At 37.3% G+C, this 26,377-nt stretch overlaps 14 non-coding genes across 14 annotated transcripts; 11 read left to right on the top strand and 3 right to left on the bottom strand.

Annotated features, from left to right (window-relative positions):
* Positions 1-6,981: 6,981 nt before the first annotated feature.
* Positions 6,982-7,053, bottom strand: Trnam-cau (transfer RNA methionine (anticodon CAU)). Its single transcript has one exon. It is a non-coding gene; the product is annotated as a tRNA-Met (tRNA).
* A 440-nt stretch (positions 7,054-7,493) lies between these two features.
* On the bottom strand, positions 7,494-7,565 carry Trnam-cau (transfer RNA methionine (anticodon CAU)). The gene has a single exon. It is a non-coding gene; the product is annotated as a tRNA-Met (tRNA).
* Positions 7,566-10,461: 2,896 nt separating this feature from the next.
* Positions 10,462-10,533, bottom strand: Trnam-cau (transfer RNA methionine (anticodon CAU)). Its single transcript has one exon. It is a non-coding gene; the product is annotated as a tRNA-Met (tRNA).
* A 1,392-nt stretch (positions 10,534-11,925) lies between these two features.
* Positions 11,926-11,997, top strand: Trnam-cau (transfer RNA methionine (anticodon CAU)). The gene has a single exon. It is a non-coding gene; the product is annotated as a tRNA-Met (tRNA).
* Positions 11,998-12,940: 943 nt separating this feature from the next.
* On the top strand, positions 12,941-13,012 carry Trnam-cau (transfer RNA methionine (anticodon CAU)). The gene has a single exon. It is a non-coding gene; the product is annotated as a tRNA-Met (tRNA).
* A 1,840-nt stretch (positions 13,013-14,852) lies between these two features.
* Positions 14,853-14,924, top strand: Trnam-cau (transfer RNA methionine (anticodon CAU)). The gene has a single exon. It is a non-coding gene; the product is annotated as a tRNA-Met (tRNA).
* Positions 14,925-15,324: 400 nt separating this feature from the next.
* Trnam-cau (transfer RNA methionine (anticodon CAU)) lies at positions 15,325-15,396 on the top strand. The gene has a single exon. It is a non-coding gene; the product is annotated as a tRNA-Met (tRNA).
* A 1,213-nt stretch (positions 15,397-16,609) lies between these two features.
* Trnam-cau (transfer RNA methionine (anticodon CAU)) lies at positions 16,610-16,681 on the top strand. The gene has a single exon. It is a non-coding gene; the product is annotated as a tRNA-Met (tRNA).
* A 2,895-nt stretch (positions 16,682-19,576) lies between these two features.
* Positions 19,577-19,648, top strand: Trnam-cau (transfer RNA methionine (anticodon CAU)). The gene has a single exon. It is a non-coding gene; the product is annotated as a tRNA-Met (tRNA).
* Positions 19,649-20,209: 561 nt separating this feature from the next.
* Positions 20,210-20,281, top strand: Trnam-cau (transfer RNA methionine (anticodon CAU)). Its single transcript has one exon. It is a non-coding gene; the product is annotated as a tRNA-Met (tRNA).
* Positions 20,282-21,216: 935 nt separating this feature from the next.
* On the top strand, positions 21,217-21,288 carry Trnam-cau (transfer RNA methionine (anticodon CAU)). Its single transcript has one exon. It is a non-coding gene; the product is annotated as a tRNA-Met (tRNA).
* Positions 21,289-23,693: 2,405 nt separating this feature from the next.
* On the top strand, positions 23,694-23,765 carry Trnam-cau (transfer RNA methionine (anticodon CAU)). The gene has a single exon. It is a non-coding gene; the product is annotated as a tRNA-Met (tRNA).
* Positions 23,766-24,334: 569 nt separating this feature from the next.
* Positions 24,335-24,406, top strand: Trnam-cau (transfer RNA methionine (anticodon CAU)). Its single transcript has one exon. It is a non-coding gene; the product is annotated as a tRNA-Met (tRNA).
* Positions 24,407-25,331: 925 nt separating this feature from the next.
* Trnam-cau (transfer RNA methionine (anticodon CAU)) lies at positions 25,332-25,403 on the top strand. The gene has a single exon. It is a non-coding gene; the product is annotated as a tRNA-Met (tRNA).
* Positions 25,404-26,377: the final 974 nt, after the last annotated feature.

Below are 26,377 nucleotides of genomic sequence, written 5' to 3'. Positions count from 1 at the left end.
GATAGAGCTAGATGGTCTATGCACGTTGCTCTAGTTGTGTGACTCCAGAACAATCTTTGACTTTCTGGTTTGGCTTGAATTGATATCTGGATACGTCAACTCGCGAAACGATCTAATATTACGAAAACTGAAAAGTAAGTTTTTCTGGGCTTTTTTAAAAATGTATGTCAACTCGCGAAACGATCTAATAGTACGAAAACTGAAAAGTAAGTTTTTTCTGGGCTTTTAAAAAAAATGTAATTATGTATATCCAAAATCACTGGTGCACACAGAGCCCTCAAGTCAAAGGGATGGTATAGTTTTGGTTGAGATTGGGATTCAGCTTTTAACTTTTGTGTGAGATAATTACAAAACCACCTATGAAATATAAAAGACTAGCATACAATTCTAAATGGAATACAAAGTTCATTTTGATCAAAATCGGTTTCGAAATGGCTGAGATATCAACAAGCTCAAACAAAGCGATCCTATTAAAAGGTGGGTCCCTCCTTTTTAGGAACGCTCTGTTTTGGATATCTCATCCATTTCAAAACCAATTTTCATCAAATAAACTTGGAACTCCTCTTAGAATCTATTGTATGCTCTTTCATATTTCATAAGAGGTTTCTCATTATCTCACAAAAGAAGTTGGAAACCTGAAGCCCCATCTCAAAAGCTATATCTTCCCTGTCAACTCAAGACAAATCGCATGCAGTAGATGGCTCCCCTTTGCCTTTGAGGAGGACGCTTCCGGTTTCACGAACCCCCACCTCCCCCCCCCCTTCCATAACAACAACAACCAAAGCACTGAGCTAAAATCAGAGGCCGCACACACAATGAACATTATCAACATTTTTTGCTCTAAGGTCATGCGCGACCCCACCGCATTCACAACGGAGAATTAGTCGTCAGACACGAGACTTGGAACCCGTCCAAATCGGTAGCGAGGCGAGAGTCTAGAAGAGGGCTTCGCTGATCGGGTTAGTCACGAAGAGGGGAAATTAATCAATTAACGATAGGTTAGTCATTAATTTTGCAAAAATTTAGTCGGAGACTGTGTCGCCTTCCTGTCCCTCCGTCACCAAGCCCGCGCTGCGAGCAGTAGTTCCCCCACACGCCAAAATGACTGGTTCCTGGCCAGACGACGTATGTTATTGTTATGATCAGTTGCTCCCGTTTTAGATTATACCCGCAGTCGCAGACTTCTCACTATTCAGTACTTTGGTCGGCAAACATGTCGTTTCTTATATTTTGCTTCATCATGCCGCGTCATATTGTAGTTCTGTCTATAATTTCTTATTGCTCAATGTACTGTATACATGCAGACGCAAACAGTAACAAAAAATTACCTGAAGTTGTTCTGTAAACTCGATTACAATACCAAGCAAAGCTCAATTTAGTCTCCTTCGAGGAGACTATTTTGTCCCCGCCAGTGCCTCCACAAACATTTGGCATTGTTGGTAGTCTATGTCTCAGACAGTAATTTTGCAATTTTCTAGCACGTTATCACAGCGATTGAGAGCATTATCCCCGCCGCTATGCGCTGTGTGAGGGGAAGATAAGCAGTGGCGGATCTAGAGGGGGCGCAAGAGGCGCACGCCCCCCTTTATTTATCGTTAAAAACAAAAGAAATAAAAAGAAAAAATGAAATGAAACCCGGAAGTGGCACCAGAAATATTAGTTACGCCCCCCCCCCCCTTCGCAGAATTCCTGGATCCGCCCCCGATAAGGACACCATTCGTGTGTAATCAACTACATGGGCCAGTGGGGGAATGGCAACCGGGCACAAGGGAACAGACACCCAAGTCACCAATGTGCATACAGTACTCGCATGTTTATAAAAGAGTGCAGCTCACCACATTCTTAGCGTGTGTTGAGTCTGGAGAAGTAGAATAGCTCCGTAACAGAGGGCGGGGTTTGCTTTGTTGTTGTTTTTATTGTTTTGTTTTTGTTTTTGTTAGTGATTGGTTAGGGCTGCTGAGTGGTTGTTATTGTTGTTGATTACGCTGATGCTGTCCTCGTTTCGGTTGTTGTTGTTGCTTATGTTTTCGTTGTTTGTTTTTGGTTTGTTCTGATATGTTCCCCTCCCCCTCCCCTTATTGTCTGTTGCAGTAAGTTGACCCCTGATGGCTCAAGAACAGTCATAGGCCTATTAAATACGCAGAATAGGCGTACATGGACTGTCATCGCAACATGCGCAAATCAGCATCTATTTCACAGCTGTGATCATGCTCTCAATTATCCGTAGCGTATACCAATAAAAACTACTTTCAATGACCGCCCTGAAATCATGTTTTCATCGTGAATTTCAAATCATTATGATTTCTATGAATTCAGTGAATGGGTATAAAAGTCCCTTTTCAAATTAGAAATACAATGTCCTTTAAAAAAAAAGACATAATGTATGAAGTATATAATGCATTTCCTTGTTTAAAAAAGACATGAAATATATAAAGTATATGCATTCCCTTTGTATTCAAGACAAGGAAAATGTGTACTGTTCATTTAAAACAGAAACTTTTCTAAAAATGTACATAATGTTATATGTTACATACGAAACAAAACATTCTTGTATTTGACTTCTGCCAATCGATGAAAGTCGCGGTATATCAAATCGACTACAATATACAATGATAAAATATTCATGCCCGCTAAAATATACCCCACCCCTAGAATATTATTCCTTTTAAACGCTTACATAGGCAGTTCTTGTCTTGTGTAGTAAATGAAGAAAACAAAAGAGAACGAGGCCCGAAATAGGCCTAAATGAACGACAATGAAGTAGCATTATACAACTGAACACAGTAAAGATTACCCACTTATACCCCCCCCCCCACACACACACACACACACACATACACACACACCGAAAAGTCCCATAAGGGCTGCGTAGAGGTGGGCGGATACATACACTTTCAAGGAGAGAGAAAGAGAAATACAGGAACGGCATTATTGTGGCTATAATGTTGTTTCATTGATGACTGTCATTGATTAATTAGCATGACAAAAGACAAGGATTCTCCGTCACACTACACTAACCAAACGTTGCGGCGCTCTTCAGTTTCCTCTTTCTTTTGTTGTTGTAATGGCTGTTTTTGTAGAGCTGCAGTGTTTCTGTTTTTATTTCCAAGAAAAGATGTTCCACAACGGAACATAGAGTAAGATATTGGACACTACTGAATATCTATCGTTCGAACAAGAACAAAATCAGTACAGTCGTCTCTTCCAACCTTCATCTCGTAATTTTTTTTTTAACTTAGTCTGATGAAGTAATTTCTTTTCTTTCCTTTTTTTCCAAATCGGGGAAGAACATCAACTGTGAAAAAGAAAACATGATCACATATATATATGATGATAAAGTGACGTCATTTATACCAACGGTGTTTTGTCCCTAGACATGCCTTTTCCTGTCTTTGGTAATGGTAAGCATAACAAAAATATAACAACCGATCATTTCCATACATCTACAGTCTGACCGCGAATGCTGATTTTGGTTATGGTCATGTGAGGTTTGTGGTCAGGTGATACACAATCTTATTGTAATTTCGTAGTTTTCTAATCTCACATCAGGCACGAAGGCTTTAATAATTATGCTATACGCGTAGACACATACACAAACGAGCATTCAAATATTTTTGCTTGTTTGTTTTTCCTTGATCTCTATTAATTTCATTCAAATCATGAAAGCCACTTTGCAATGGGTATAGCATAAACAAAGACAATACAAATACAATTCAGAAACAAAACACAAATCAATTTTCAATGTGATAGGGGGCCTACTGCAAATAGTCTCACACCAAGTCTTCAACATTGATACTGAGTAACTCAGTTTTATGTGCACAAGTGCAAAAGTCCAGACAATACACACACAGTCGAAGTCCCGAAACAAACTGGACTTGAAGCCCATTAAAGAAAAAGCTTTAAAAAAAGCTAAAACAAAACTGGTTTTCATCAGAGACAGAAACTGATTCGTATCATTGTCAGTATATAAACGATATTTGCGTTTTGTTGTGTCAATAATTAGTATGAAACTCGACTGTAAGCGGTATATGTTTTGTTTCCTTTGGAGACTATGTAAACAAAACTGTATAGTATAGTACTATGGTACTATATTAGCCAGACATCATCGAAAAAGCGCTGATTTAGTGACAAAATGTTTAGGACCTTCGGGTTGTGTGTGTGTGTGGGGGGGGGGGGGGGAGGTAACAGAAAAAAAAACATGGAAAATTTTAACAATGCAACCACTAGGTATCCCAAGAAATACCCGGAATGAAGGTGGGTCTATATGCATGGAGTGGTAGCTCCATGGTCTATGAACACCAGAATGCATGAATGAACCGCGCCAAGATTGTGTAAGGTTACACGGGAATACACAATCCATATACAAGAGATGTGCGAAAAAGAGAAACCAAACACAACGTTCCTCACAGTTGACCCATCTTATACAGAATTAAACCCGACATTGTGCCGAGTCTGACGTTCCAAAATTGTTTTAAAGCAACGAGTTGTCAATTTCGTTGTTTGTTTGTTTGTTTCGAAAAAAAAAACAACTGTTCGTTTGTATTTCACTTACGAAATTATGTCCGAAGCTGCAGGTAAATACTCTTTGGTATCAATTCTCAGTAGTATATAGGTACTTTTAACGGAAACCCCCTTTTCACTTCTTCCTGACATCTTCATGAATTATACCACACGCCCTCTAGTTACCTCCAGTTCACAACAAACAAACAAAGACAAATATTGTTTACTCGTTGCGCCAAACTCTGGGCGACCTTTGCCATTGTTCCACTCTATGGTTGCTTGAGAGAAAGATACCTTTTTCTTTTTTTTCTTCTTCTTCTTTTTTTTTGCGATCTGAATGGATCGGAATGCACAAATATAGCATTTGGACAGTGTGTCCTCGTTTGTGTTTAATCAATGCCATGGCTGTTGGGTCTGTAAGTACACTTAGGGCAGATATCGTATACTATATAGTCGCAGAAACAGACGGTGGAATACTGGAGTGTACACATCACGTGAGCTTCAGGCATGCAAATTGCCAACCCCCGCACTACGCTTCGTGCTCGATGAAAACAACAGAAATTGTAAAAATGCCATGATATAAGTTTTCTTGCTGCCGCCAACTGGACCCTGACCGATTCCACTCGATAAAAATATTGCGATATTCAAAAGCCACTCATAACCCCCCCCCCCCCCCCCGCAAGGAAGCGTGACTAAACAAAACAAAGTGGATTGCGTCTTTCTAGGTAATCCTGCTTGTATGCTTTATTTCTCTGGAAAATAAACGTTTACAAAATGATTCACAGATACATACACACGCCAGATGTTGAATGAAATATTTGTTGTGGTTAGATACTTCTTTGCCAATAGTGAGATGAGTTTGATTTGGACGGTATGGGATGAAAATCGGAATGTGCATTGTACACTCCCATTTCTTTTCTAAGTAGGTCGACAAGTTCAGTGGAAGTAGAGACGAGTAAACAATATGAAACTCAAACTAGAAATATTCGTATCAACAACGAAAAAAAAGTACTTTGCATCAATGTAGTTAGCAGTTTAATCATGAATACACTTAGATGAATTTTAAGAAAATAAGCCTGACAACCTAACTATACCCACAAGGAAATTATAAAGCGCAACGAGTTTATGACGTGTGATATAGCACAAAACATTACACCCCCATACACCTTTGTCTTGTCAAGCACGTCACGTATTTCAAAGCACCTGTTAAAACAAAAGCCTTTTTCGTTGAGGATTCCGACTTTACAAATATCTATACAGGTAGTGCCTATTATTCCTTGGGGGAGTCTTTTTTAAACTCGCACACCTCTTGTTATTGTCGTTACGGAGGTCTACGTAATATGCTGTGAATATAAACCAGTGGAAAAAGTTAGTCATTCACTGAGTAAATAAAAAAAGATACGTTATCCAAAGTGAACAGCAACTGTCCTTGGAATCCCATTCACTCAGGGCGCCACCAGTAGATGGCGCTATTTCACATGAATTACTCCGTAATGTCACGCTCAGTTTTGCACAATCATGACAGGCTTTACGATATGTACAGCGTATTAAAGTTGGTAATGGCAATCCCCTTTCCATTCGCATAAACCCACATTCAAGATGTTGAAAGATCGTAAAATACAGAAATAGTTTAAAGTGTTGAATTTCTGTGGTGAGAGTAAATGTAAGTGTGTGTACAGATGACATATCAAACGAGCTGTATAACCATTGTGATTACTACGAAAAAAATTGATAATGATAAAAAAATTTTACACATCATTATTGTAATATATAATGTCAATGTTTGATTTTTGTTATCATAACCTTTGCTACTACTACTACTGTATTTGTTACTGTATTATTATTGCCATTATTATTATTATTATTATTATTATTATTATTATTATTATTATTATTATTATTATTATTATTATCATTATTGTTATTATTATTATTATTATTATTATTATTATTATTATTATCATTATTGATTTCACTATTAATCAATATCAACACACTCACCATCACCACCACCACCACCACTACTGCTACTATAATAACTCTTACTACTACTACTACTACTACTACTGCTACTACTACTACTTACTATTTTTTCTAAGCGTCATGTGTATTGGTAGTTATCACACTATGTAGTAAAGGCATCAATAATAATAATGATAATGATGATGATGATGATGACAACAATAACAATAATAATAATGATAATGATAATAACAATACTGTTATTATTGTTATTGTTGTTGTTATTATCATTATTATTATTATTATTATTATTATTATTATTATTATCATTATTATTATCATCATCATTATTATTATTGTTATTATAAAATTGAAACAAAAAGAAAGTAATCGCTGCCGGCTAATGTCTTGAGCAAAACACAATGTTCCTCCCTATAACGACTATGCGTAGAATAGAATAACACATAAAGTTCTTTTCATGATAATTTTGACTATGACTACCGAAATAAAATCGGTAATTAGCAGAGCGAGGTTTCGATCCTCGGACCTCTGGGTTATGGGCCCAGCACGCTTCCGCTGCGCCACTCTGCTTCGCGGAATCTAAAGAGAACACTGTTGTTTATTTACTTTAGTGTTGTCAACTCGGATGATGTAATCTCATAAAAATCTATTGACCAGATGAAAAATAAAAAGCTCACTAATTTCACGTATTTTATCTCAACAACACAAAAGAATACATAGGGCCTATACGGTTTGATTACACCTTTCACTTAAAATGATAATTGTATCAATGGTAAAGTCATACGATAGGCAGGCCTCAGCAAACCAAAAGAAGAGACAGTAATTATATTTGGGTCAGTCTTCGATTTATTTATTTATTTTTTTTTTTGGCTTTGTTTTGTTTGTTTGTATTTCTGCATCATTTCGTGGAAGCGAGTAACATTTGTCTCAAGGTGTCGATATTGAATAATGCAAATAAAAAGAGAAAGAAAGGCGGAACTGTAACAGACATAAACAAAACAAATAAAATCTAGCAGAGCGAGGTTTCGATCCTCGGACCTCTGGGTTATGGGCCCAGCACGCTTCCGCTGCGCCACTCTGCTCTACAAGATTCCAAAGTAACTTTTACTGCTATGGCTATAAGTGATTTTTGGATGATGTAATAGATTGCAGGGATTGCACGGTTGCTATTACAATGTCATGGTTGTAGGCACCAGCCTATGAACTTGACCGCAAACAACAGTTCCATGCTGCTTACCCCCTCCCCCCCCCCACATGTTATGAGTTTGCTAAAATAACACGCTCGTATGACTTTAGGACTCAAATTATTGGTTCGCATCCAGGAATTATATGTAACATGTGTGTTTTGGGGGTAATGTTTAAGAAGCATATCATTCCCTTGCTCGCTTTCTTTCGTCCTTTCCTTTTTTTAAAAGAAAAGCAACGTAACAAGTGAAACATTTACCTTCTGAACAAGATAATTTTGGTCCAATCAGCTGTATATATATCGGACCTGTTGGGTATGTTCAGGTGAGTTGTGTGCAGTGGCGTATCTAGGGAAAACGGCGCCCGGGGCAAGCGCGAAAATTGCGCCCCTAATTTCTGAAAAAGTGTTCAACCCCAACCCGATCCCGGTAGGGACTTTTAAAAAGGTCCGCATGATATGCTTTTTCAAGCACCTAAGAGGGGTCTTTTGAGGGTGATTTGAATGCAATAAATTTTGATAAATTTTGGCGAGCGAGCGCAGCGAGCGAGCCGAAAATTTTTGTATTTCAGCTTACAAAACATGGAATTCATGTCATTTTTTCTTATTAAATCTTACAATTCTAATCTAGATATAGTGACGGCCTTATAGATAACGATTTATACCAACAAACTAAAGACTTGAAAAAATACTCTAAATTAGTATATATGCGCGAGTCAGCCGAAATTTGTATACTTCTGCGTCATCATTACGTTTTGTTCTTATCTTCTTCTTTTTTTGATAAATTTAGGCGAGCGAGCACAGCGAGCGAGCCGAAAATTTTTGTATTTCAGCTTACAAAACATGGAATTCATGTCATTTTTTCTTATTAGATCTTACAATTCTAATCAAGATATAGTGACGGCCTTACAGATAACGATTTATACCAACAAACTGAGGACTTGAAAAAATACTCTAAATTAGTATAATATATGCGCGAGTCAGCCGAAATTTGTATATTTCTGCGTCATCATTACGTTTTGTTCTTATCTTTTTTTTGATAAATTTTGGCGAGCGAGCGCAGCGAGCGAGCCGAAAACTTGTGTATTTCAGCTTACAAAACATGGAATTCTTGTTGTTTTTTGCTTATTAAATCTTACAGTTCTAATCAAGATATAGTGACGGCTTTAGAGATAACGATTTATACAACAAACTAAGGACTTGAAAAAATACTCTAAATTAGTATGCGCGAGTAAGTCGAAATTTGTTTATTTCCGCGTCATCATTACATTTTGTTCTTATCTCCTTCTTTTTTTGATAAATTTTGGCGAGCGAGAGCAGCGAGCGAGCCGAAAATTTTTGTATTTCAGCTTACAAAACATGGAACTCTTGTCTTTTTTGCTTATCAAATCTTACAATTCTAATCAAGATATAGTGACGGCCTTATAGATAACGATTCATACCAACAAACTGAGGACTTGAAAAATACTCTAAATTTGTATGCGCGAGTAATGAGTCGACATTTGTATATTTCTGCGTCATCATCACGTTTTGTTCTTTTTTTTGTTAATTTTTGCGAGCGAGCGCAGCGAGCGAGCCGAAAATTTTTGTATTTCAGCTTACAAAACATGGAATTCGGAATTCTTGTGTGAACACAATAACACAATAAACATTGTTATTTATCCGCGTCATCATCATGTTTTGTTTTTATCTTGTTTGATTTGGTTTTCTGCCCCCTTCTCCCTCCCCCCCCCCCCCCTCCCCCGTCCGGGCGAGTTTTGTTTTGTTTTTTCCCTTCTTCTTCTTCTTTTTTTTTTTTCTTCTTCCTTTTTTTTTTCGTTTTTTTTTGCGCCCCCAAGGAGTGGCGCCCGGGGCACGTGCCCCCCTTGCCCCCCCCCCCCCTAGATACGCCACTGGTTGTGTGAGTGATATTATCGTGGTTACTATGCGTGATCACGTTTCCTCGTTGCCTTTCCTGGATTTTGAACAGTAATTTACCTACTGAAGAACGATTTTTTTTTAATAACCTATATATTTGTTTGGGAATAGGAATTGGGACAAGAATGAGGAACAAGGAGGTCATTTCAGTTCTATCACACTGTTCATCTATCTTACCTATAATGCTTATGTCCGTGTATTTGTGTTTGTTCGTTGTTATTGTTTTTTTTTTCGTATGTGGAATAAATAAATCAATTTGAATTGAATTACCAAACATTTCTTTTCTACATTTTTTCTTTATTTCTTGTCTCTTACCGTTTGGATGTATTTCATACTTGCTTTTCCTGTCTATAGCAGTAGGGTCATTGCTTTGTCAGTAGGCCTATGCCGCTGTTTTCATTCATGGGTACTATGAAATTTACTTTGATTTTTTACTGAACTATTCTTACCATTTTGCTAAGTGATGGATCAAGAAATTAAATTAATTATAACGTTATATGATAATGATGATGATAGTGACATGATAATCACAACACGATAAAATCTAGTAATAAAAACGACACTTAGATAATAAAGATGATGACACAGTTTGATAAAAGTAATAATAAAAGCAACAATAGGGCCTATGATTAATAGGCCCTAATGATAGTGATAATAATGATACAGGTAATAATAATGATGACGATATGGAGCCTAAATTCAAATTAAGGGGAAAATTTTCCTCTTAGAAGCCATCTTAATTTGAATGTCATTTCCCATATGTTAGAGCACACCTTCTTTTTGTCATTTGCAATACTAGTACTCATTCTGGTACAATTTTCCATACCATCATTAGATGATAATCATATAAAATCAGCAAATAAACAAAAGTGAATGCTTAGCAGAGCGAGGTTTCGATCCTCGGACCTCTGGGTTATGGGCCCAGCACGCTTCCGCTGCGCCACTCTGCTTCATGAACAGCGGTGTAACACAAGTGCAATTAACGATTACTTATTTTGGCTGATGCAACACCACGCAGTTTGTGTTCCATATGGTGTCGTGTGCGCATGTGCTACGGGTGTCTCAGTGGATTTTCTTCTTCTTTTTTTTAAACCCGGTCTCCTTATCAATAAATGGAGAAAGATTTCTCCTGTGCTAATGCATGGAATTTATTTCGTTTAATTGATCTCTTCAATGAAAAAAAAAAATAAGACAAAGAAAAGAACACATAGTCAGTCAGGATTCCGTGAAGCAGAACCGAATTTCCCTCCGATACTATCCGATAACTCCAATATCGATACAAAGTTTGCATATCTTCGTCGCTAGATGGCGGCATACTGCGTAACACATGGGAAGATCAGTGGTGAGGAGAGCTAGAGGAGTCTCAGTAATTTTTATGTGTGTCTCAAAATGAGACACACATAAAAACAGACAGAAGAAATACAACGCATTTCGCGTGTGGAGTTCAAGTATATCAATTCGATTAATTTCAATCCTGTAGTTTCCAAAGGAGGGAAGTTTCGGCCCTCAATGGTGACGGAGACAACAAGATACTATGAGCAATGTACAGCCACTTTTACAGTCTATTAATTCATAATTCGAGGAGACAGACTATTCAAAGTGACAGAGAGGTGCGTTTCTGGGCCCACGTCCCAGTGATTCAAGAATCTTCTCTGCTACTCGCTTGTTGTCTGTAGGTTTGTTTTTCTTTATTCACGTTACTTTTGGTATTCTTTAATTAAGCAATTGTAATTTCTTAATTATAATTCTTTATTAAAAAGTAAAACAGTGTCTCAAGACGAATAATTCCCCCCCCCCACGCCACAGATAGTAATAGTCATGTCTTCTTGACGATTTCTTCTGGAAATGATAATAATGATAATGATAATGATAATGATGATGGTGATTATTATTATTATCATTATTATTATCATTATTACCATTATTATCATTATTATTATTATTATCATTATTATTATTAGTAGTAGTAGTAGTAGTAGTAGAGTAGTAGTAGTAGTAGTAGCAGTATCATAAATATGTCAACATGCGATATAAAAACAAAACAATATAAAAACAAAATCAAATGAACAATTTACCTCCTAAAAAACAGCTGTTTTCCTATCTAAATTTGACAATTTCTATATTGTCAGAATTTGCATTTTGATTATGTGTCGTGATACCCCCCAACATGAACTCTCTCGTTGTCATGGGTAACCTTGTGCAGGAAGTGAGCGTAGATTTTGAATGACACCTTCAAAGTTGGGACTGTAATTCATGCATTGTGACAATTTGCAGGAATATTGCATCATTCGAATCATCATAACCTCAATAGATATACAACTAACCAAATAACATCTATGTCAAGCAGAGTGGCGCAGCGGAAGCGTGCTGGGCCCATAACCCAGAGGTCCGAGGATCGAAACCTCGCTCTGCTAGTTAGCTATTTTGCTGTTATTTCAAACATCTCTTTTTCTCCTTACTGTTAGAGACAACAGCTATTTATTAATTAACAATTTATTATGATGCAAGAAAGCAACAAATTGACTGTTACCCTAAAAGGCATCTCATCATTTTGTTTTCTGCTTTTGTCGTGTTTTCAATTTAACATTAGGGAGCTTTAAATTTTAGACGCGCGGACGTTCAAAGGGGAAAAAAATGGTCTGAGCGTGCGCAGTAGCGCACGTCAATCTACTGCGCACGCTCAGACCATGTTTTTTTCCCTTTGAACGTCCGCGCGTCTAAAATCTATACCTATACGCCATATCTTCAAAAGGATGATCTTTTCGAGAAGGAAACGTAAGCATTCATGTAATTTGATGTTTGTTTGGATTGCGATGCTGAAATGAAGATAAGTGTGACTATAATTTTCTTTATTGCTTTGATGATCAACATAAATTATATGCAGTTATGTAAAAACCATCACTGATGGAATCATCACCGGTTTCGCTGTTGAGAATCATAAATTTTGCCATATAAAAATTATATGTTCCGAGGGGAGAAAGCTATACAGTAGTCGGTAGCCGACAGTATTTTCACTGCTGAAAGAAATCGGGATTTGTCATCATGTTTACTGAAATAATGACTTGCTAAATTATTTCCGAAATCAGAGGACGCTCATTGTGTTACGTACGTTCAATTCTATGCCGCTAGTTTTAGTTTTTCGTTATTTTTGCGTTTCTACGATGTTCCGAGGGGAGAAAGCTACGGTAGTATGAAGCATGCTCATGGCAAGCTTGTGGGAGTAAATTCTGAACGAGAACTGAGGCTATTTATCAAACTGTATGTGAGGATGATAATACTTTGCATTCATATTGCATCATCCAATTTGTTACCACACCGTACTGAACCTAAAAGAAATGTAGCCTTTTGATACCACCAAGCAGAGTGGCGCAGCGGAAGCGTGCTGGGCCCATAACCCAGAGGTCCGAGGATCGAAACCTCGCTCTGCTATCAAATGCTTTTTGCTTTCATTTATTTTACTGCTCTTCATTTTTTTTTTCACTGTTTCTTTCTTTGTATCCATTATCTATTCTGTTCAGATTCAGTTTTAAGTGATGACATATTTGACAAACAGTTAAACCAGAGTACAGGGGTTTCTTCATTTCTGTTATTTTTGTGTTTTGTTGTTGTTGTTGCTGCTGTTGTTTAGCGTGACCGCGTGTATGTCTCCTCTTTTGGTCACATTTTCCTAGTATGTATATACAAGGCCAAATGCATAGTGTCTGTGCCATAATATTGCTATGTTACAGTACACTTTATTTGCATCCTAAAACAAGTATTGTTGATAGTATACTTGTATTATCAGCATCATACAATGACCAAAGTACAATGGTACATAAGATGCATTTAAGATAAATACATCTTATTGGTATATTGATGTTGATTTCTTTTCAGTGTTCCACGTCCTACAAGCTTAGCTTAAAATGTGGAACACCCTTTTTCATTGTTCTGATTACTTCTCTTTTGTTACCATGAAAAGGTGTGCATACCTTTTTGCTGTTGTTATAATACCATTCATGCAAATAAGATTACTTTATATTGTGTTCAATGAACTGTCCTTCCCAACAGGATGAAAGTCAAATTGACACACGGTACCGCTTTGTATCCTATATTATTTATTTCTATTGGAAATAAATAAACGACTGAATTAAAGTGAGTTGAATCCATGTCCTATATCGAAATACCAAAACTCGAACCCCTGCTAGATCCAGGCCATAATTTCCTCATGAAAAAAAAAAAAGCTCTCACCACATATGATATTCATTTAACTTTTTATATTGCAGGACCACGTCAACCATATCACAAAGAAATGATTATGGTTCTGCCCAACATCATGTTTCTGTATACTTCTGTCCTTTTAATATTACCCCCTTCCACCCGGTGACACGCCAGTCGGCATTTGCTCATCAGACAAGTGCTCCGTTTTTATTTTCTCTAAGGACTTAGGGTTATAGCGGAGGGTTTGGGTTGTGATAGGGTTTTAGGTTTAGTTTGATTTGAGGATTAGGATTAGAGTTAGGGTTAGGATTAGGGGTAGGGTTATGCTTTTGGGACGAATTTTTGATTGGCTTATCGCGCAGATATTTCATGGGAGCAACTTTTGCAGGAGCAAAATGTCATGGAACCCCCCCCCCCCCCAAAAAAAAAAAAAAAGAATACACGAAACAAATGATTGTAAGTTAAACAAATGATTGTAAGTTAATCAAATGAACATACGGAGATAATCTTTTACGATCAGGTAGATTAAACTCTTAACAAAACAAAACACCGCAGAGACCCACAAAGCGCATGCGCATAAAACTTAATGTATTTCAATCTTGTGTGTTTCATGCGTTTCATGATGATGATGATGATGATGATGATTATTATTATCAGTATTATTATTATTATTATCATTATTATTATCATTATCATTATTATTATTATTATTATCATTATTATTATTATCATTAGTAGTAGTAGTAGTAGTAATAGTAATAGTAGTAGTAGTAGTATAGTAGTAGTAGGCCTATAGTAGTATCATTATTACAACAACATGCAATATTCAAACAATAATTATTGCACACACACAAAAAAAAATCGAATGAACAATCTAGGCCTACCTACTAAAGCTGTTTTGTTATCTACATTTACCAATTTCTATACATTGTTAGATTTTGAATAGATTTTGAATGACACCTTCAAAGTTGGGACTGTGATTCATGCATTGTGACAATTTGCGGGAATATTGCATCATTCGAATCATCATAACCTCAATAGATATACAACTAACCAAATAACATCTATGTCAAGCAGAGTGGCGCAGCGGAAGCGTGCTGGGCCCATAACCCAGAGGTCCGAGGATCGAAACCTCGCTCTGCTAAACACCCGTTTTGTTCGTGTTTTTCATCTGTTTCATTTATTTATTTATTTTTTTCGTTTGAATCATTCAACATCGGTACCTTGAGGCAAATGTTACTCACTTACAAGAAATGAAAACAAACAAGCAGAATAAAAAATACAAACAATCAAAATAAATCAATAGGAGACCAGCCAGATAATTTATCTGTTCCGTTCTTTTGTTTGCTGAGTCCCGCCTATCATATTGATTTCCATTGACACAATTATCATGTTAAGTGAAAGGTGTAATCAAATCGTATCTGTGTGGTAGAGACGACTCATAAGAGACAGTGTTTATTTTACATCTGGTCTGTATAGATTTCATGAGATTGCATCATTCGAGCTGACAAATAATTCAACAATGTTGTCATTTGATTTCGTGAAGCAGAGTGGCGCAGCGGAAGCGTGCTGGGCCCATAACCCAGAGGTCCGAGGATCGAAACCTCGCTCTGCTAGTTAGCTATTTTGCTGTTATTTCAAACATCTCTGTCTTCTTTTTTTTCCCTACTGTTAGAGACGACAGCTATTAATTGATTATCAATTAATTATGATGCAAGGAAACAGCAAATTGACTCTTACCCTAAAAAGCATCTCATAAATTTTTCCTGCTTATGTCGTGTTTTCGATTTAAAGGTGCTGCTTACCTTTGAGAACAGTGATTTTAAAAATTTTCAAGATATGACATTTAATGCATATACGTAGGTCTGTTGTATCACAAAACATCCTATCATATAAGATTTTCGCGATAAAGCCTAAAATATAAGGAGATATCTGTATTTTTCTCAATAGACCGTAACTGTACACGGTTTAGTCTGGAAGCATTTTTATGATAACTATTGTTCATATTTTGTATATTTAACAATACTTAAGATCGATTTTACCGATTCAAATTTTTACAATAATTGTTTCCATCCCTCACTCACATTTTAGAACTATTTTAAAGCACTGATGCTGGGTTTTCTTTCATCTACAAATGGTAAATTATGCCTTCACATTAACACTATGAAAACCTATACGCCACATCTTCAAAAGGATGATTTTGTAGAGAAGGAAGTGTAAACATTCATGTAATTTGATGTTTGTTTGGATTGCGATGCTGAAATGAAGATAAGTGTGACTATAATTTTCTTTATCGCTTTCATGATCAACATAATATATGCAGTTACGTAAAAACTATCACTGATGGAATTACGTAAAAACTATCACTGATGGAATTATCACCGGTTTCGCTGTTGAGAATCATAAATTTTGCCTTATAAAAATCATATGTTCCGAGGGGAGACAGCTATACAGTAGTCGGTAGCCGACAGTATTTTCACTGCTGAAAGAAATCGGGATTTGTCATCATGTTTACTTAAATAATGACTTGCTAAATATTGTTATATCTTAAATCAGATGACGCTCACTCTGTTACGTACGTTCAATTCTATGCCGCTAGTTTTAGTTTTTAGTTATTTTTGCGTTTCTACGATGTTCCGAGGGGAGAAAGCTATACGGTAGTCTGAAGCATGCTCGCGGCAAGCTTGTGGGAGTAAATTTTGAACGAGAACTGAGGCTGTTTATTAAAATGTATGTGAGGATGATAATACTTTGCATCCATATTGCATCATCCAATTTGTTACCACACCGAACTGAACCTAAAGGAAATGTAGCCTTTTGATACCACCAAGCAGAGTGGCGCAGCGGAAGCGTGCTGGGCCCATAACCCAGAGGTCCGAGGATCGAAACCTCGCTCTGCTATCAAATGTTTTTGCTTTCATTTATTTTACTGCTCTTCATTTTTTTTTCACAGTTTCTTTCTTTGTATCCATTATCCTAGTCTGTTCAGATTCAGTTTTAAGTGATGACATATTTGATAAACAGTTAAACCAGAGTACAGGGGTTTCTTCATTTCTGTTATTTTTGTGTTTTGTTGTTGTTGTTGCTGTTGTTTGGCGTGACCGCGTGTATGTCTTCTCTTTTGGTCACATTTCCTGATACACACGGCCAAATGCATAGTGTCTCTGCCATAATATTGCTATGTTACAGTATACGAATAATTTATGAATTGTGAGTGCATAGGGCACGAATATCGCACGAGGCGCGAGATAAGCCACTGGTCTATTCAACAAGGCGCGTAGCGCCGCGTTGAATAGACCAGTGGCGAATCTCGCGCCGAGTGCGGTATTACGTGCCCCAATGCACGAACAAAATCATAAATTATTCGTTTTATACAACACCTTGTCCACAATCACAGTACTAGATTAGTGACCGCTAACTCAGGAAGGCCCAAAATAAATGTAACAATTAGGCCGAGAATTGTAAACCACCCTGTGTACTGCTTTCAAACACTCGTCATGATTCGACCACACAGTCACAGGAATCACAAACTCCGCAGGGTCTATACCCATTCTACGCTAACGTTAGATCGAGTTAGGCCTGACTTTTTAAGCCGATCTGAGATGTCGGTAGATCTAGTAGTAGGTCTAGACTTTCTCTATTTCCGAAAATGATTTTGTATAAAAACACAGAAAAATAATCAAATTACGGTTTCTCAATTTGAAATGAAGTCTTGATTTTGGGATCACTGTGGTCCACGTAGCAGATCAGAGTCAAAACTAAAAACACAGCAGTAGGTAGGCCGCACATGCAACTAGCTAGGTAAAGTATCTGCGCGTACACGTTAACGTTGCAGTACTCCGCCGCGACTGGTCTGTTTACCGGCAGCGCAGCGCATCGCAGCGCAGCCGGCCAGCACGTACAATGTAGTTTGCTGGCGCTTTGCTGCTGTGAGCCGCAGAACTCTGTGAGCGGCCATGCATTAGTAGCCCCCCACGAAGCCGTGCTATAGTACCTTCGAGCCGTGCAATAGGCCCATGCCAGGGGCCTATTGTATGGCTGTCACTCTCAATGAGTTTGGTAGGTATTTTCTATTGAATGTCATGTGACATGTTCTTGGCCAATCACAATTCGACATCATTCTGAGGTGTTGTATAATACACTTTATTTGTATCCTAAAACAGGTATTGATGATAGTATGCTTGTATTATCAGCATCATACAATGACCAAAGTACAATGGTACATAAGATGCATTTAAGATAAATACATCTCATTGGTATATTGATGTTGATTGATTCTTGTCAGTGTTCCACGTCCTACAAGCTCAGCTTATAATGTGGAACACCCTTTTTCATCGTTCAGATTACTTCTCTTTTGTTACCATGAAAAGGTGTGAATACCTTTTTGTTGTTGTTATACTGCCATTCGTGCAAATAAGATTACTTTATATTGTGTTCAATGAACTGTCCTTCCCAGCTGGATGAGAGTCAAATTGACACACGGTACCGCTTTGTATCATATATTTTTTATTTCTATTGGAAATAAACAAACGACTGATTTCAATTGAATTGAATCCATGTCCTATCGAAATACCAAAACTCGAACCCCTGCTAGATCCATGCCATAATTTCCTCATGAAAAAAAAAAACTCTCACCACACGTAATATTCATTTAACTTTTTATATTGCATGACCACGTCATCCATATCACAAAGATATGATTATGGTTCTGCCCAACAGCATGTTTCTGTATAGTTCTGTCCTTTTGATATTACTCCCTTCCACCCGGTGACAAGCCAGTCGGCATTTGCTCATCAGGCAAGTGCTCCGCTTTTATTTTCTCCAAGGACTTAGGGTTACATAGGGTTTGGGTTGTGATAGGATTTTAGGTTTAGTTTGATTTGAGGATTAGGATTAGGGTTAGGGTTGGGATTAGGGGTAGAGTTATGCTTTTGGGAACAATTTTTGATTGGCTTATCGCGCAGATTTTTCATGGGAGCAACTTTTGCAGGAGCAAAATGTCATGGAACCCCCCCCCAAAAAAAAAAAAAAGAATACACGAAACAAATGATTGTAAGTTAAACAAATGATTGTAAGTTAATCAAATGAACATACGGAGATAACCTTTTACGATCAGGTAGATTCAACTCTTAACAAAACAAAACACCGCAGAGACCCACAAAGCGCATGCGCATAAAACTTAATGTATTTCAATCTTGTGTGTTTCATGCGTTTCATGATGATGATGATGATTATTATTATCAGTATTATTATCATCATTATCATTATTATTATTATCATTATAATAATAATAATAATAATAATAATTATTATTATTATTATTATTATCATTATTATAATTATCATTATTATTATTATTATTATTATTATTATTATTATTATTATTATTATTATTATTAGTTGTAGTAGCAGTAGTAGCAGTAGTAGTATAGTAGTAGTAGGCCTATAGTAGTATTTATTACAACAACATGCAATATTCAAACAATAAAATTGCACACACAAAAATCGAACGAACAATCTAGGCCTACCTACTAAAGCTGTTTTGTTATCTACATTTACCAATTTCTATACATTGTTAGAATTTGCATTTTGATTGTGTCGTGATACCCCCCAACATGAACTTTCTCGTTGTCATGGGTAACCTTGTGTAGGAAGTGAGCGTAGATTTTGAATGACACCTTCAAAGTTGGGACTGTAATTCATGCATTGTGACAATTTGCAGGAATATTGCATCATTCGAATCATCATAACCTCAATACATATATTAGTACAACTAACCAAATAACATCTATGTCAAGCAGAGTGGCGCAGCGGAAGCGTGCTGGGCCCATAACCCAGAGGTCCGAGGATCGAAACCTCGCTCTGCTAAACACCCGTTTTGTTCGTATTTTTCATCTGTTTCATTTTTTTTTTTCGTTTGAATCATTCAACATCGGTACCTTGAGGCAAATGCTACTCACTTACAAGAAATGAAAACAAACAAACAGAATAAAAAATACAAACAATCAAAATAAATCAATAGGAGACCAGCCAGATCATTTATCTGTTCCTTTCTTTTGTTTGCTGAGTCCCGCCTATCATATTGATTTCCATTGACACAATTATCATGTTAAGTGAAAGGTGTAATCAAATCGTATCTGTGTGGTGGAGACGACTCATAAGAGACAGTGTTTATTTCACATCTAGGCCCTGTTACATAAAACCCTTACCGCTAGACTTACCACTCCTTTCTAGCTGTAAGTCTTCAAATTAGCGGTAAATTTTATAATCCTTGATGCTGATTGGCTGTGACGCCTAATTTTGACAGTAGTTACCATTGAAATTCAATGGTAAGATTTATGCAACGGGCCCCTGGTCTGTATAGATTTGAAGAGATTGCATCATTCGAGCTGACAAATAATTTAACAATGTTACCATTTGATTTCGTGAAGCAGAGTGGCGCAGCGGAAGCGTGCTGGGCCCATAACCCAGAGGTCCGAGGATCGAAACCTCGCTCTGCTAGGTAGCTATTTTGCTGTTATTTCAAACATCTCTTTTTCCCCTTACCGTTAGAGACAACAGCTATTTATTAATTATTAATTTATCATGATGCAAGGAAACAACAAATTGACTGTTACCCTAAAAGGCATCTCATCATTTTGTTTTCTGCTTATGTCGTGTTTTCGATTTAACATTAGGGAGCTTTAGATTTTAGACGCGCGGACGTTCAAAGGGAAAAAAAAAAAACACATGGTCTGAGCGTGCGCAGTAGCGCACGTCAAGCTACTGCGCATGCTCAGACCATGTTTTTTTCCCTTTGAACGTCCGCGCGTCTAAAATCTAAAGCTCCCTATTAACACTATGAAAACCTATACGCCATATCTTCAAAATGATGATCTTTTCGAGAAGGAAATGTAAGCATTCATGTAATTTGATGTTTGTTTGGATTGCGATGCTGAAATGAAGATAAGTGTGACTATGCAGTTATGTAAAAACTATCACTGATGGAATTATCACCGGTTTCGCTGTTGAGAATCATAAATTTTGCCATATAAAAAATTTATGTTCCGAGGGGAGAAAGCTATACAGTAGTCGGTAGCCGACAGTATTTTCACTGCTGAAAGAAATCGGGATTTGTCATCATGTTTACTGAAATAATGACTTGCTAAATTATTTCCGAAATCAGAGGACGCTCATTGTGTTACGTACGTTCAATTCTATGCCGCTAGTTTTAGTTTTTCGTTATTTTTGCGTTTCTACGATGTTCCGAGGGGAGAAAGCTACGGTAGTATGAAGCATGCTCATGGCAAGCTTGTGGGAGTAAATTTTGAACGAGAACTGAGGCTATTTATTGAACTGTATGTGAGGATGATAATACTTTGCATCCATATTGCATCATCCAATTTGTTACCACACGGTACTGAACCTAAAAGAAATGTAGCCTTTTGATACCACCAAGCAGAGTGGCGCAGCGGAAGCGTGCTGGGCCCATAACCCAGAGGTCCGAGGATCGAAACCTCGCTCTGCTATCAAATGCTTTTGCTTTCATTTATTTTACTGCTCTTCATTTTTTTTCACTGTTTCTTTCTTTGTATCCATTATCTATCCTGTTCAGATTCAGTTTTAAGTGATGACATATTTGACAAACAGTTAAACCAGAGTACAGGGGTTTCTTCATTTCTGTTATTTTTGTGTTTTGTTGTTGTTGTTGCTGTTGTTTGGCGTGACCGCGTGTATGTCTCCTCTTTTGGTCACATTTTCCTGGTACACACGGCCAAATGCATAGTGTCTGTGCCATAATATTGCTGTGTTACAATACACTTTATTTGTATCCTAAAACAAGTATTGTTTAACTATGCTTGTATTATCAGCATCATACATGACCAAAGTACAATGGAAAGATACATAAGATGCATTTAAGATAAATACATCTTATTGGTATATTGATGTTGATTTCTTTTCAGTGTTCCACGTCCTACAAGCTCAGCTTAAAATGTGGAACACCCTTTTTCATCGTTCTGATTACTTCTCTTTTGTTACCATGAAAAGGTGTGCATTGTACCTTGTTGTTGTTGTTGTTGTTGTTATAATACCATTCGTGCAAATACAGTCAAACCTGTCTATAGCGGCCACCTAAGGGAGACAGAAAAAGTGGCCGTTATAGACAGGTGGCCGCTATAGACAGGTAATCCAACTTTGTGTGCATTGCTTATATGTACATGTATCATTGTTGCATCCTTACATGTTCATGTATGTGCGTACGTATGCACACGTGTGTTTCATGCATTTAACCATGCCGGTGTATATGAAATTGTTGCACAGTAGTATGTGTACTGTCGTGAAGAAAGCTTAACACTAGTGCATTATTATGACTGAATGAGGGATGAATGGCGATCACTGAACGTTTCCCGCACGGCTACAAAGGAGAAAACACGCTGAATTATCGGCTCGGCTAGAGCTACATTGGGTTTTTTGGCCACTATAGACAGGTTAAAATCTACCGCGGGAAACAAAATTTGTGGCCGCTGGCCGCGTTAGACAGGTGTCCGCTATACACAGGGTCTTTAACAGGGCTTTTCTCTCGGGAGGATTTTTCAGTGGCCGCTGTAGACAGGTGGCCGCTATATGCAGGTGGCCGCTAAGGCAGGTTTGACTGTAAAATGATTCTATATTGTGTTCAATTAACTGTCCTTCCCAGCTGGATTAAAGTCAAATTGACACACGGTACCGCTTTGTATCATAATTTATTTATTTCTATTGGAAATAAATAAACGACTGAATTAAATTGAGTTGAATCCATGTCCTACTGAAATACCAAAACTCGAACCCCTGCTAGATCAAGGCCATAATTTCCTCATGAAAAAAAAAAAAACCTCTCACCACACATAATATTCATTTAACTTTTTATATTGCAGGACCACGTCATCCATATCACAAAGATATGATTATGGTTCTGCCCAACAGCATGTTTCTGTATAGTTCTGTCCTTTTAATATTACCCCCTCCACCCGGTGACACGCCAGTCGGCATTTGGTCATCAGACAAGTGCTCCGTTTTTATTTTCTCCAAGGACTTAGGGTTATATAGTTTTTGGATTGTGATAGGGTTTTAAGTTTAGTTTGATTTGAGGATTAGGATAAGGGTTAGGGTTAGGATTAGGGGTAGGGTTATGCTTTTGGGAATAATTTTTGATTGGCTTATTTCATTTCATGGGAGCAACTCTTGCAGGAGCAAAATGTCATGGAGGCCCCCCCCCCCCCCCCCAAAAAAAAAAAAAAAAAAAAAAAAGAATACACGAAACAAATGATTGTAAGTTAATCAAATGAACATACGGAGATAACCTTTTACGATCAGGTAGATTCAACTCTTAACAAAACAAAACACCGCAGAGACCCACAAAGCGCATGCGCATAAAACTTAATGTATTTCAATCTTGTGTGTTTCATGCGTTTCATGATGATGATGATGATGATTATATTATTATTATTATCAGTATTATTATTATTATCATTATTATTATTATCATTAGTAGTAGTAGTAGTAGTAGTAGTAGTAGTAGTAGTAGTAGTATAGTAGTAGTAGGCCTATAGTAGTATCATTATTACAACAACATGCAATATTCAAACAATAACATTGCACCAAAAAAAAATCGAATGAACAATCTAGGCCTACCTACTAAAGCTGTTTTGTTATCTACATTTACCAATTTCGATACATTGTTAGAATTTGCATTTTGATTGTGTCGTGATACCCCCCATAATGAGCTTTCTCGTTGTCATGGGTAACCTTGTGTAGGAAGTGAGCGTAGATTTTGAATGACACCTTCAAAGTTGGGACTGTAATTCATGCATTGTGACAATTTGCAGGAATATTGCATCATTCGAATCATCATAACCTCAATACATATACAACTAACCAAATAATATTTATGTCAAGCAGAGTGGCGCAGCGGAAGCGTGCTGGGCCCATAACCCAGAGGTCCGAGGATCGAAACCTCGCTCTGCTAAACACCCGTTTTGTTCATGTTTTTCATTTGTTTCATTTGTTGTTTTTTTTTTTCGTTTGAATCATTCAACATCGGTACCTTGAGGCAAATGTTACTCACTTACAAGAAATGAAAACAAACAAACAGAACAAAAAATACAAACAATCAAAATAAACCAATACGAGACCAGCCAGATAATTTATTTGTTCCTTTCTTTTGTTTGCTGAGTCCCGCCTATCATATTGATTTCCATTGACACAATTATCATGCTAAGTGAAAGGTGTAATCAAATCGTATCTGTGTGGTGGAGACGACTCATAAGAGACAGTGTTTATTTCACATCTGGGCCCTGTTACATAAAACCCTTACCGCTAGACTTACCACTCCTTTCTAGCGGTAAGTCTTCAAATTAGCGGTAAATTTTATAATCCTTGATGCTGATTGGCTGTGACGCCTAATTTTGACAGTAGTTACCATTGAAATTCAATGGTAAGATTTATGCAACGGGCCCCTGGGTCTGTATAGATTTCAAGAGATTGCATCATTCGAGCTGACAAATAATTTAACAATGTTACCATTTGATTTCGTGAAGCAGAGTGGCGCAGCGGAAGCGTGCTGGGCCCATAACCCAGAGGTCCGAGGATCGAAACCTCGCTCTGCTAGTTAGCTATTTTGCTGTTATTTCAAACATCTCTTTTTCCCCTTACCGTTAGAGACAACAGCTATTTATTAATTATTAATTTATCATGATGCAAGGAAACAACAAATTGACTGTTACCCTAAAAGGCATCTCATCATTTTGTTTTCTGCTTATGTCGTGTTTTCGATTTAACATTAGGGAGCTTTAGATTTTAGACGCGCGGACGTTCAAAGGGGAAAAAACACATGGTCTGAGCGTGCGCAGTAGCGCACGTCAAGCTACTGCGCATGCTCAGACCATGTTTTTTCCCTTTGAACGTCCGCGCGTCTAAAATCTAAAGCTCCCTATTAACACTATGAAAACCTATACGCCATATCTTCAAAATGATGATCTTTTCGAGAAGGAAATGTAAGCATTCATGTAATTTGATGTTTGTTTGGATTGCGATGCTGAAATGAAGATAAGTGTGACTATGCAGTTATGTAAAAACTATCACTGATGGAATTATCACCGGTTTCGCTGTTGAGAATCATAAATTTTGCCATATAAAAATGATATGTTCCGAGGGGAGAAAGCTATACAGTAGTCGGTAGCCGACAGTATTTTCACTGCTGAAAGAAATCGGGATTTGTCATCATGTTTACTGAAATAATGACTTGCTAAATATTATTATATATCAGATGACGCTCACTCTGGTACGTTCAATTCTATGCCGCTAGTTTTAGTTTTTCGTTATTTTTGCGTTTCTACGATGTTCCGAGGGGAGAAAGCTACGGTAGTCTGAAGCATGCTCACAGCAAGCTTGTGGGAGTAAATTTTGAACGAGAACTGAGGCTATCTATTGAACTGTATGTGAGGATGATAATACTTTGCATCCATATTGCATCATCCAATTTGTTACCACACCGTACTGAACCTAAAAGAAATGTAGCCTTTTGATACCACCAAGCAGAGTGGCGCAGCGGAAGCGTGCTGGGCCCATAACCCAGAGGTCCGAGGATCGAAACCTCGCTCTGCTATCAAATGCTTTTGCTTTCATTTATTTTACTGCTCTTCATTTTTTTTTTTCACTGTTTCTTTCTTTGTATCCATTATCTATCCTGTTCAGATTCAGTTTTAAGTGATGACATATTTGACAAACAGTTAAACCAGAGTACAGGGGTTTCTTCATTTCTGTTATTTTTGTGTTTTGTTGTTGTTGTTGCTGTTGTTTGGCGTGACCGCGTGTATGTCTCCTCTTTTGGTCACATTTTCCTGGTACACACGGCCAAATGCATAGTGTCTGTGCCATAATATTGCTGTGTTACAATACACTTTATTTGTATCCTAAAAGAAGTATTGTTTAACTATGCTTGTATTATCAGCATCATACATGACCAAAGTACAATGGAAAGATACATAAGATGCATTTAAGATAAATACATCTTATTGGTATATTGATGTTGATTTCTTTTCAGTGTTCCACGTCCTACAAGCTCAGCTTAAAATGTGGAACACCCTTTTTCATCGTTCTGATTACTTCTCTTTTGTTACCATGAAAAGGTGTGCATTGTACCTTGTTGTTGTTGTTGTTGTTGTTATAATACCATTCGTGCAAATAAAATGATTCTATATTGTGTTCAATTAACTGTCCTTCCCAGCTGGATTAAAGTCAAATTGACACACGGTACCGCTTTGTATCATATATTATTTATTTCTATTGGAAACAAATAAACGACTGAATTAAATTGAGTTGAATCCATGTCCTACTGAAATACCAAAATTCGAACCCCTGCTAGATCCAGGCCATAATTTCCTCATGAAAAAAAAAAAACCTCTCACCACACATAATATTCATTTAACTTTTTATATTGCAGGACCACGTCATCCATATCACAAAGATATGATTATGGTTCTGCCCAACAGCATTATTCTGTATAGTTCTGTTCTTTTAATATTACCCCCTTCCACCCGGTGACACGCCAGTCGGCATTTGCTCATCAGACAAGTGCTC

The sequence above is a fragment of the Diadema antillarum genome, unplaced genomic scaffold (assembly GCF_040938485.1).
Source record: "Diadema antillarum isolate AM-2024a unplaced genomic scaffold, OU_Dant_1.0 seq00000121_RagTag, whole genome shotgun sequence".
Classification (NCBI taxonomy): domain Eukaryota; kingdom Metazoa; phylum Echinodermata; class Echinoidea; order Diadematoida; family Diadematidae; genus Diadema; species Diadema antillarum.
The sequence above is the reverse complement of the archived record's forward strand: the minus strand, read 5'-3'. Positions and strand labels throughout refer to the sequence as shown.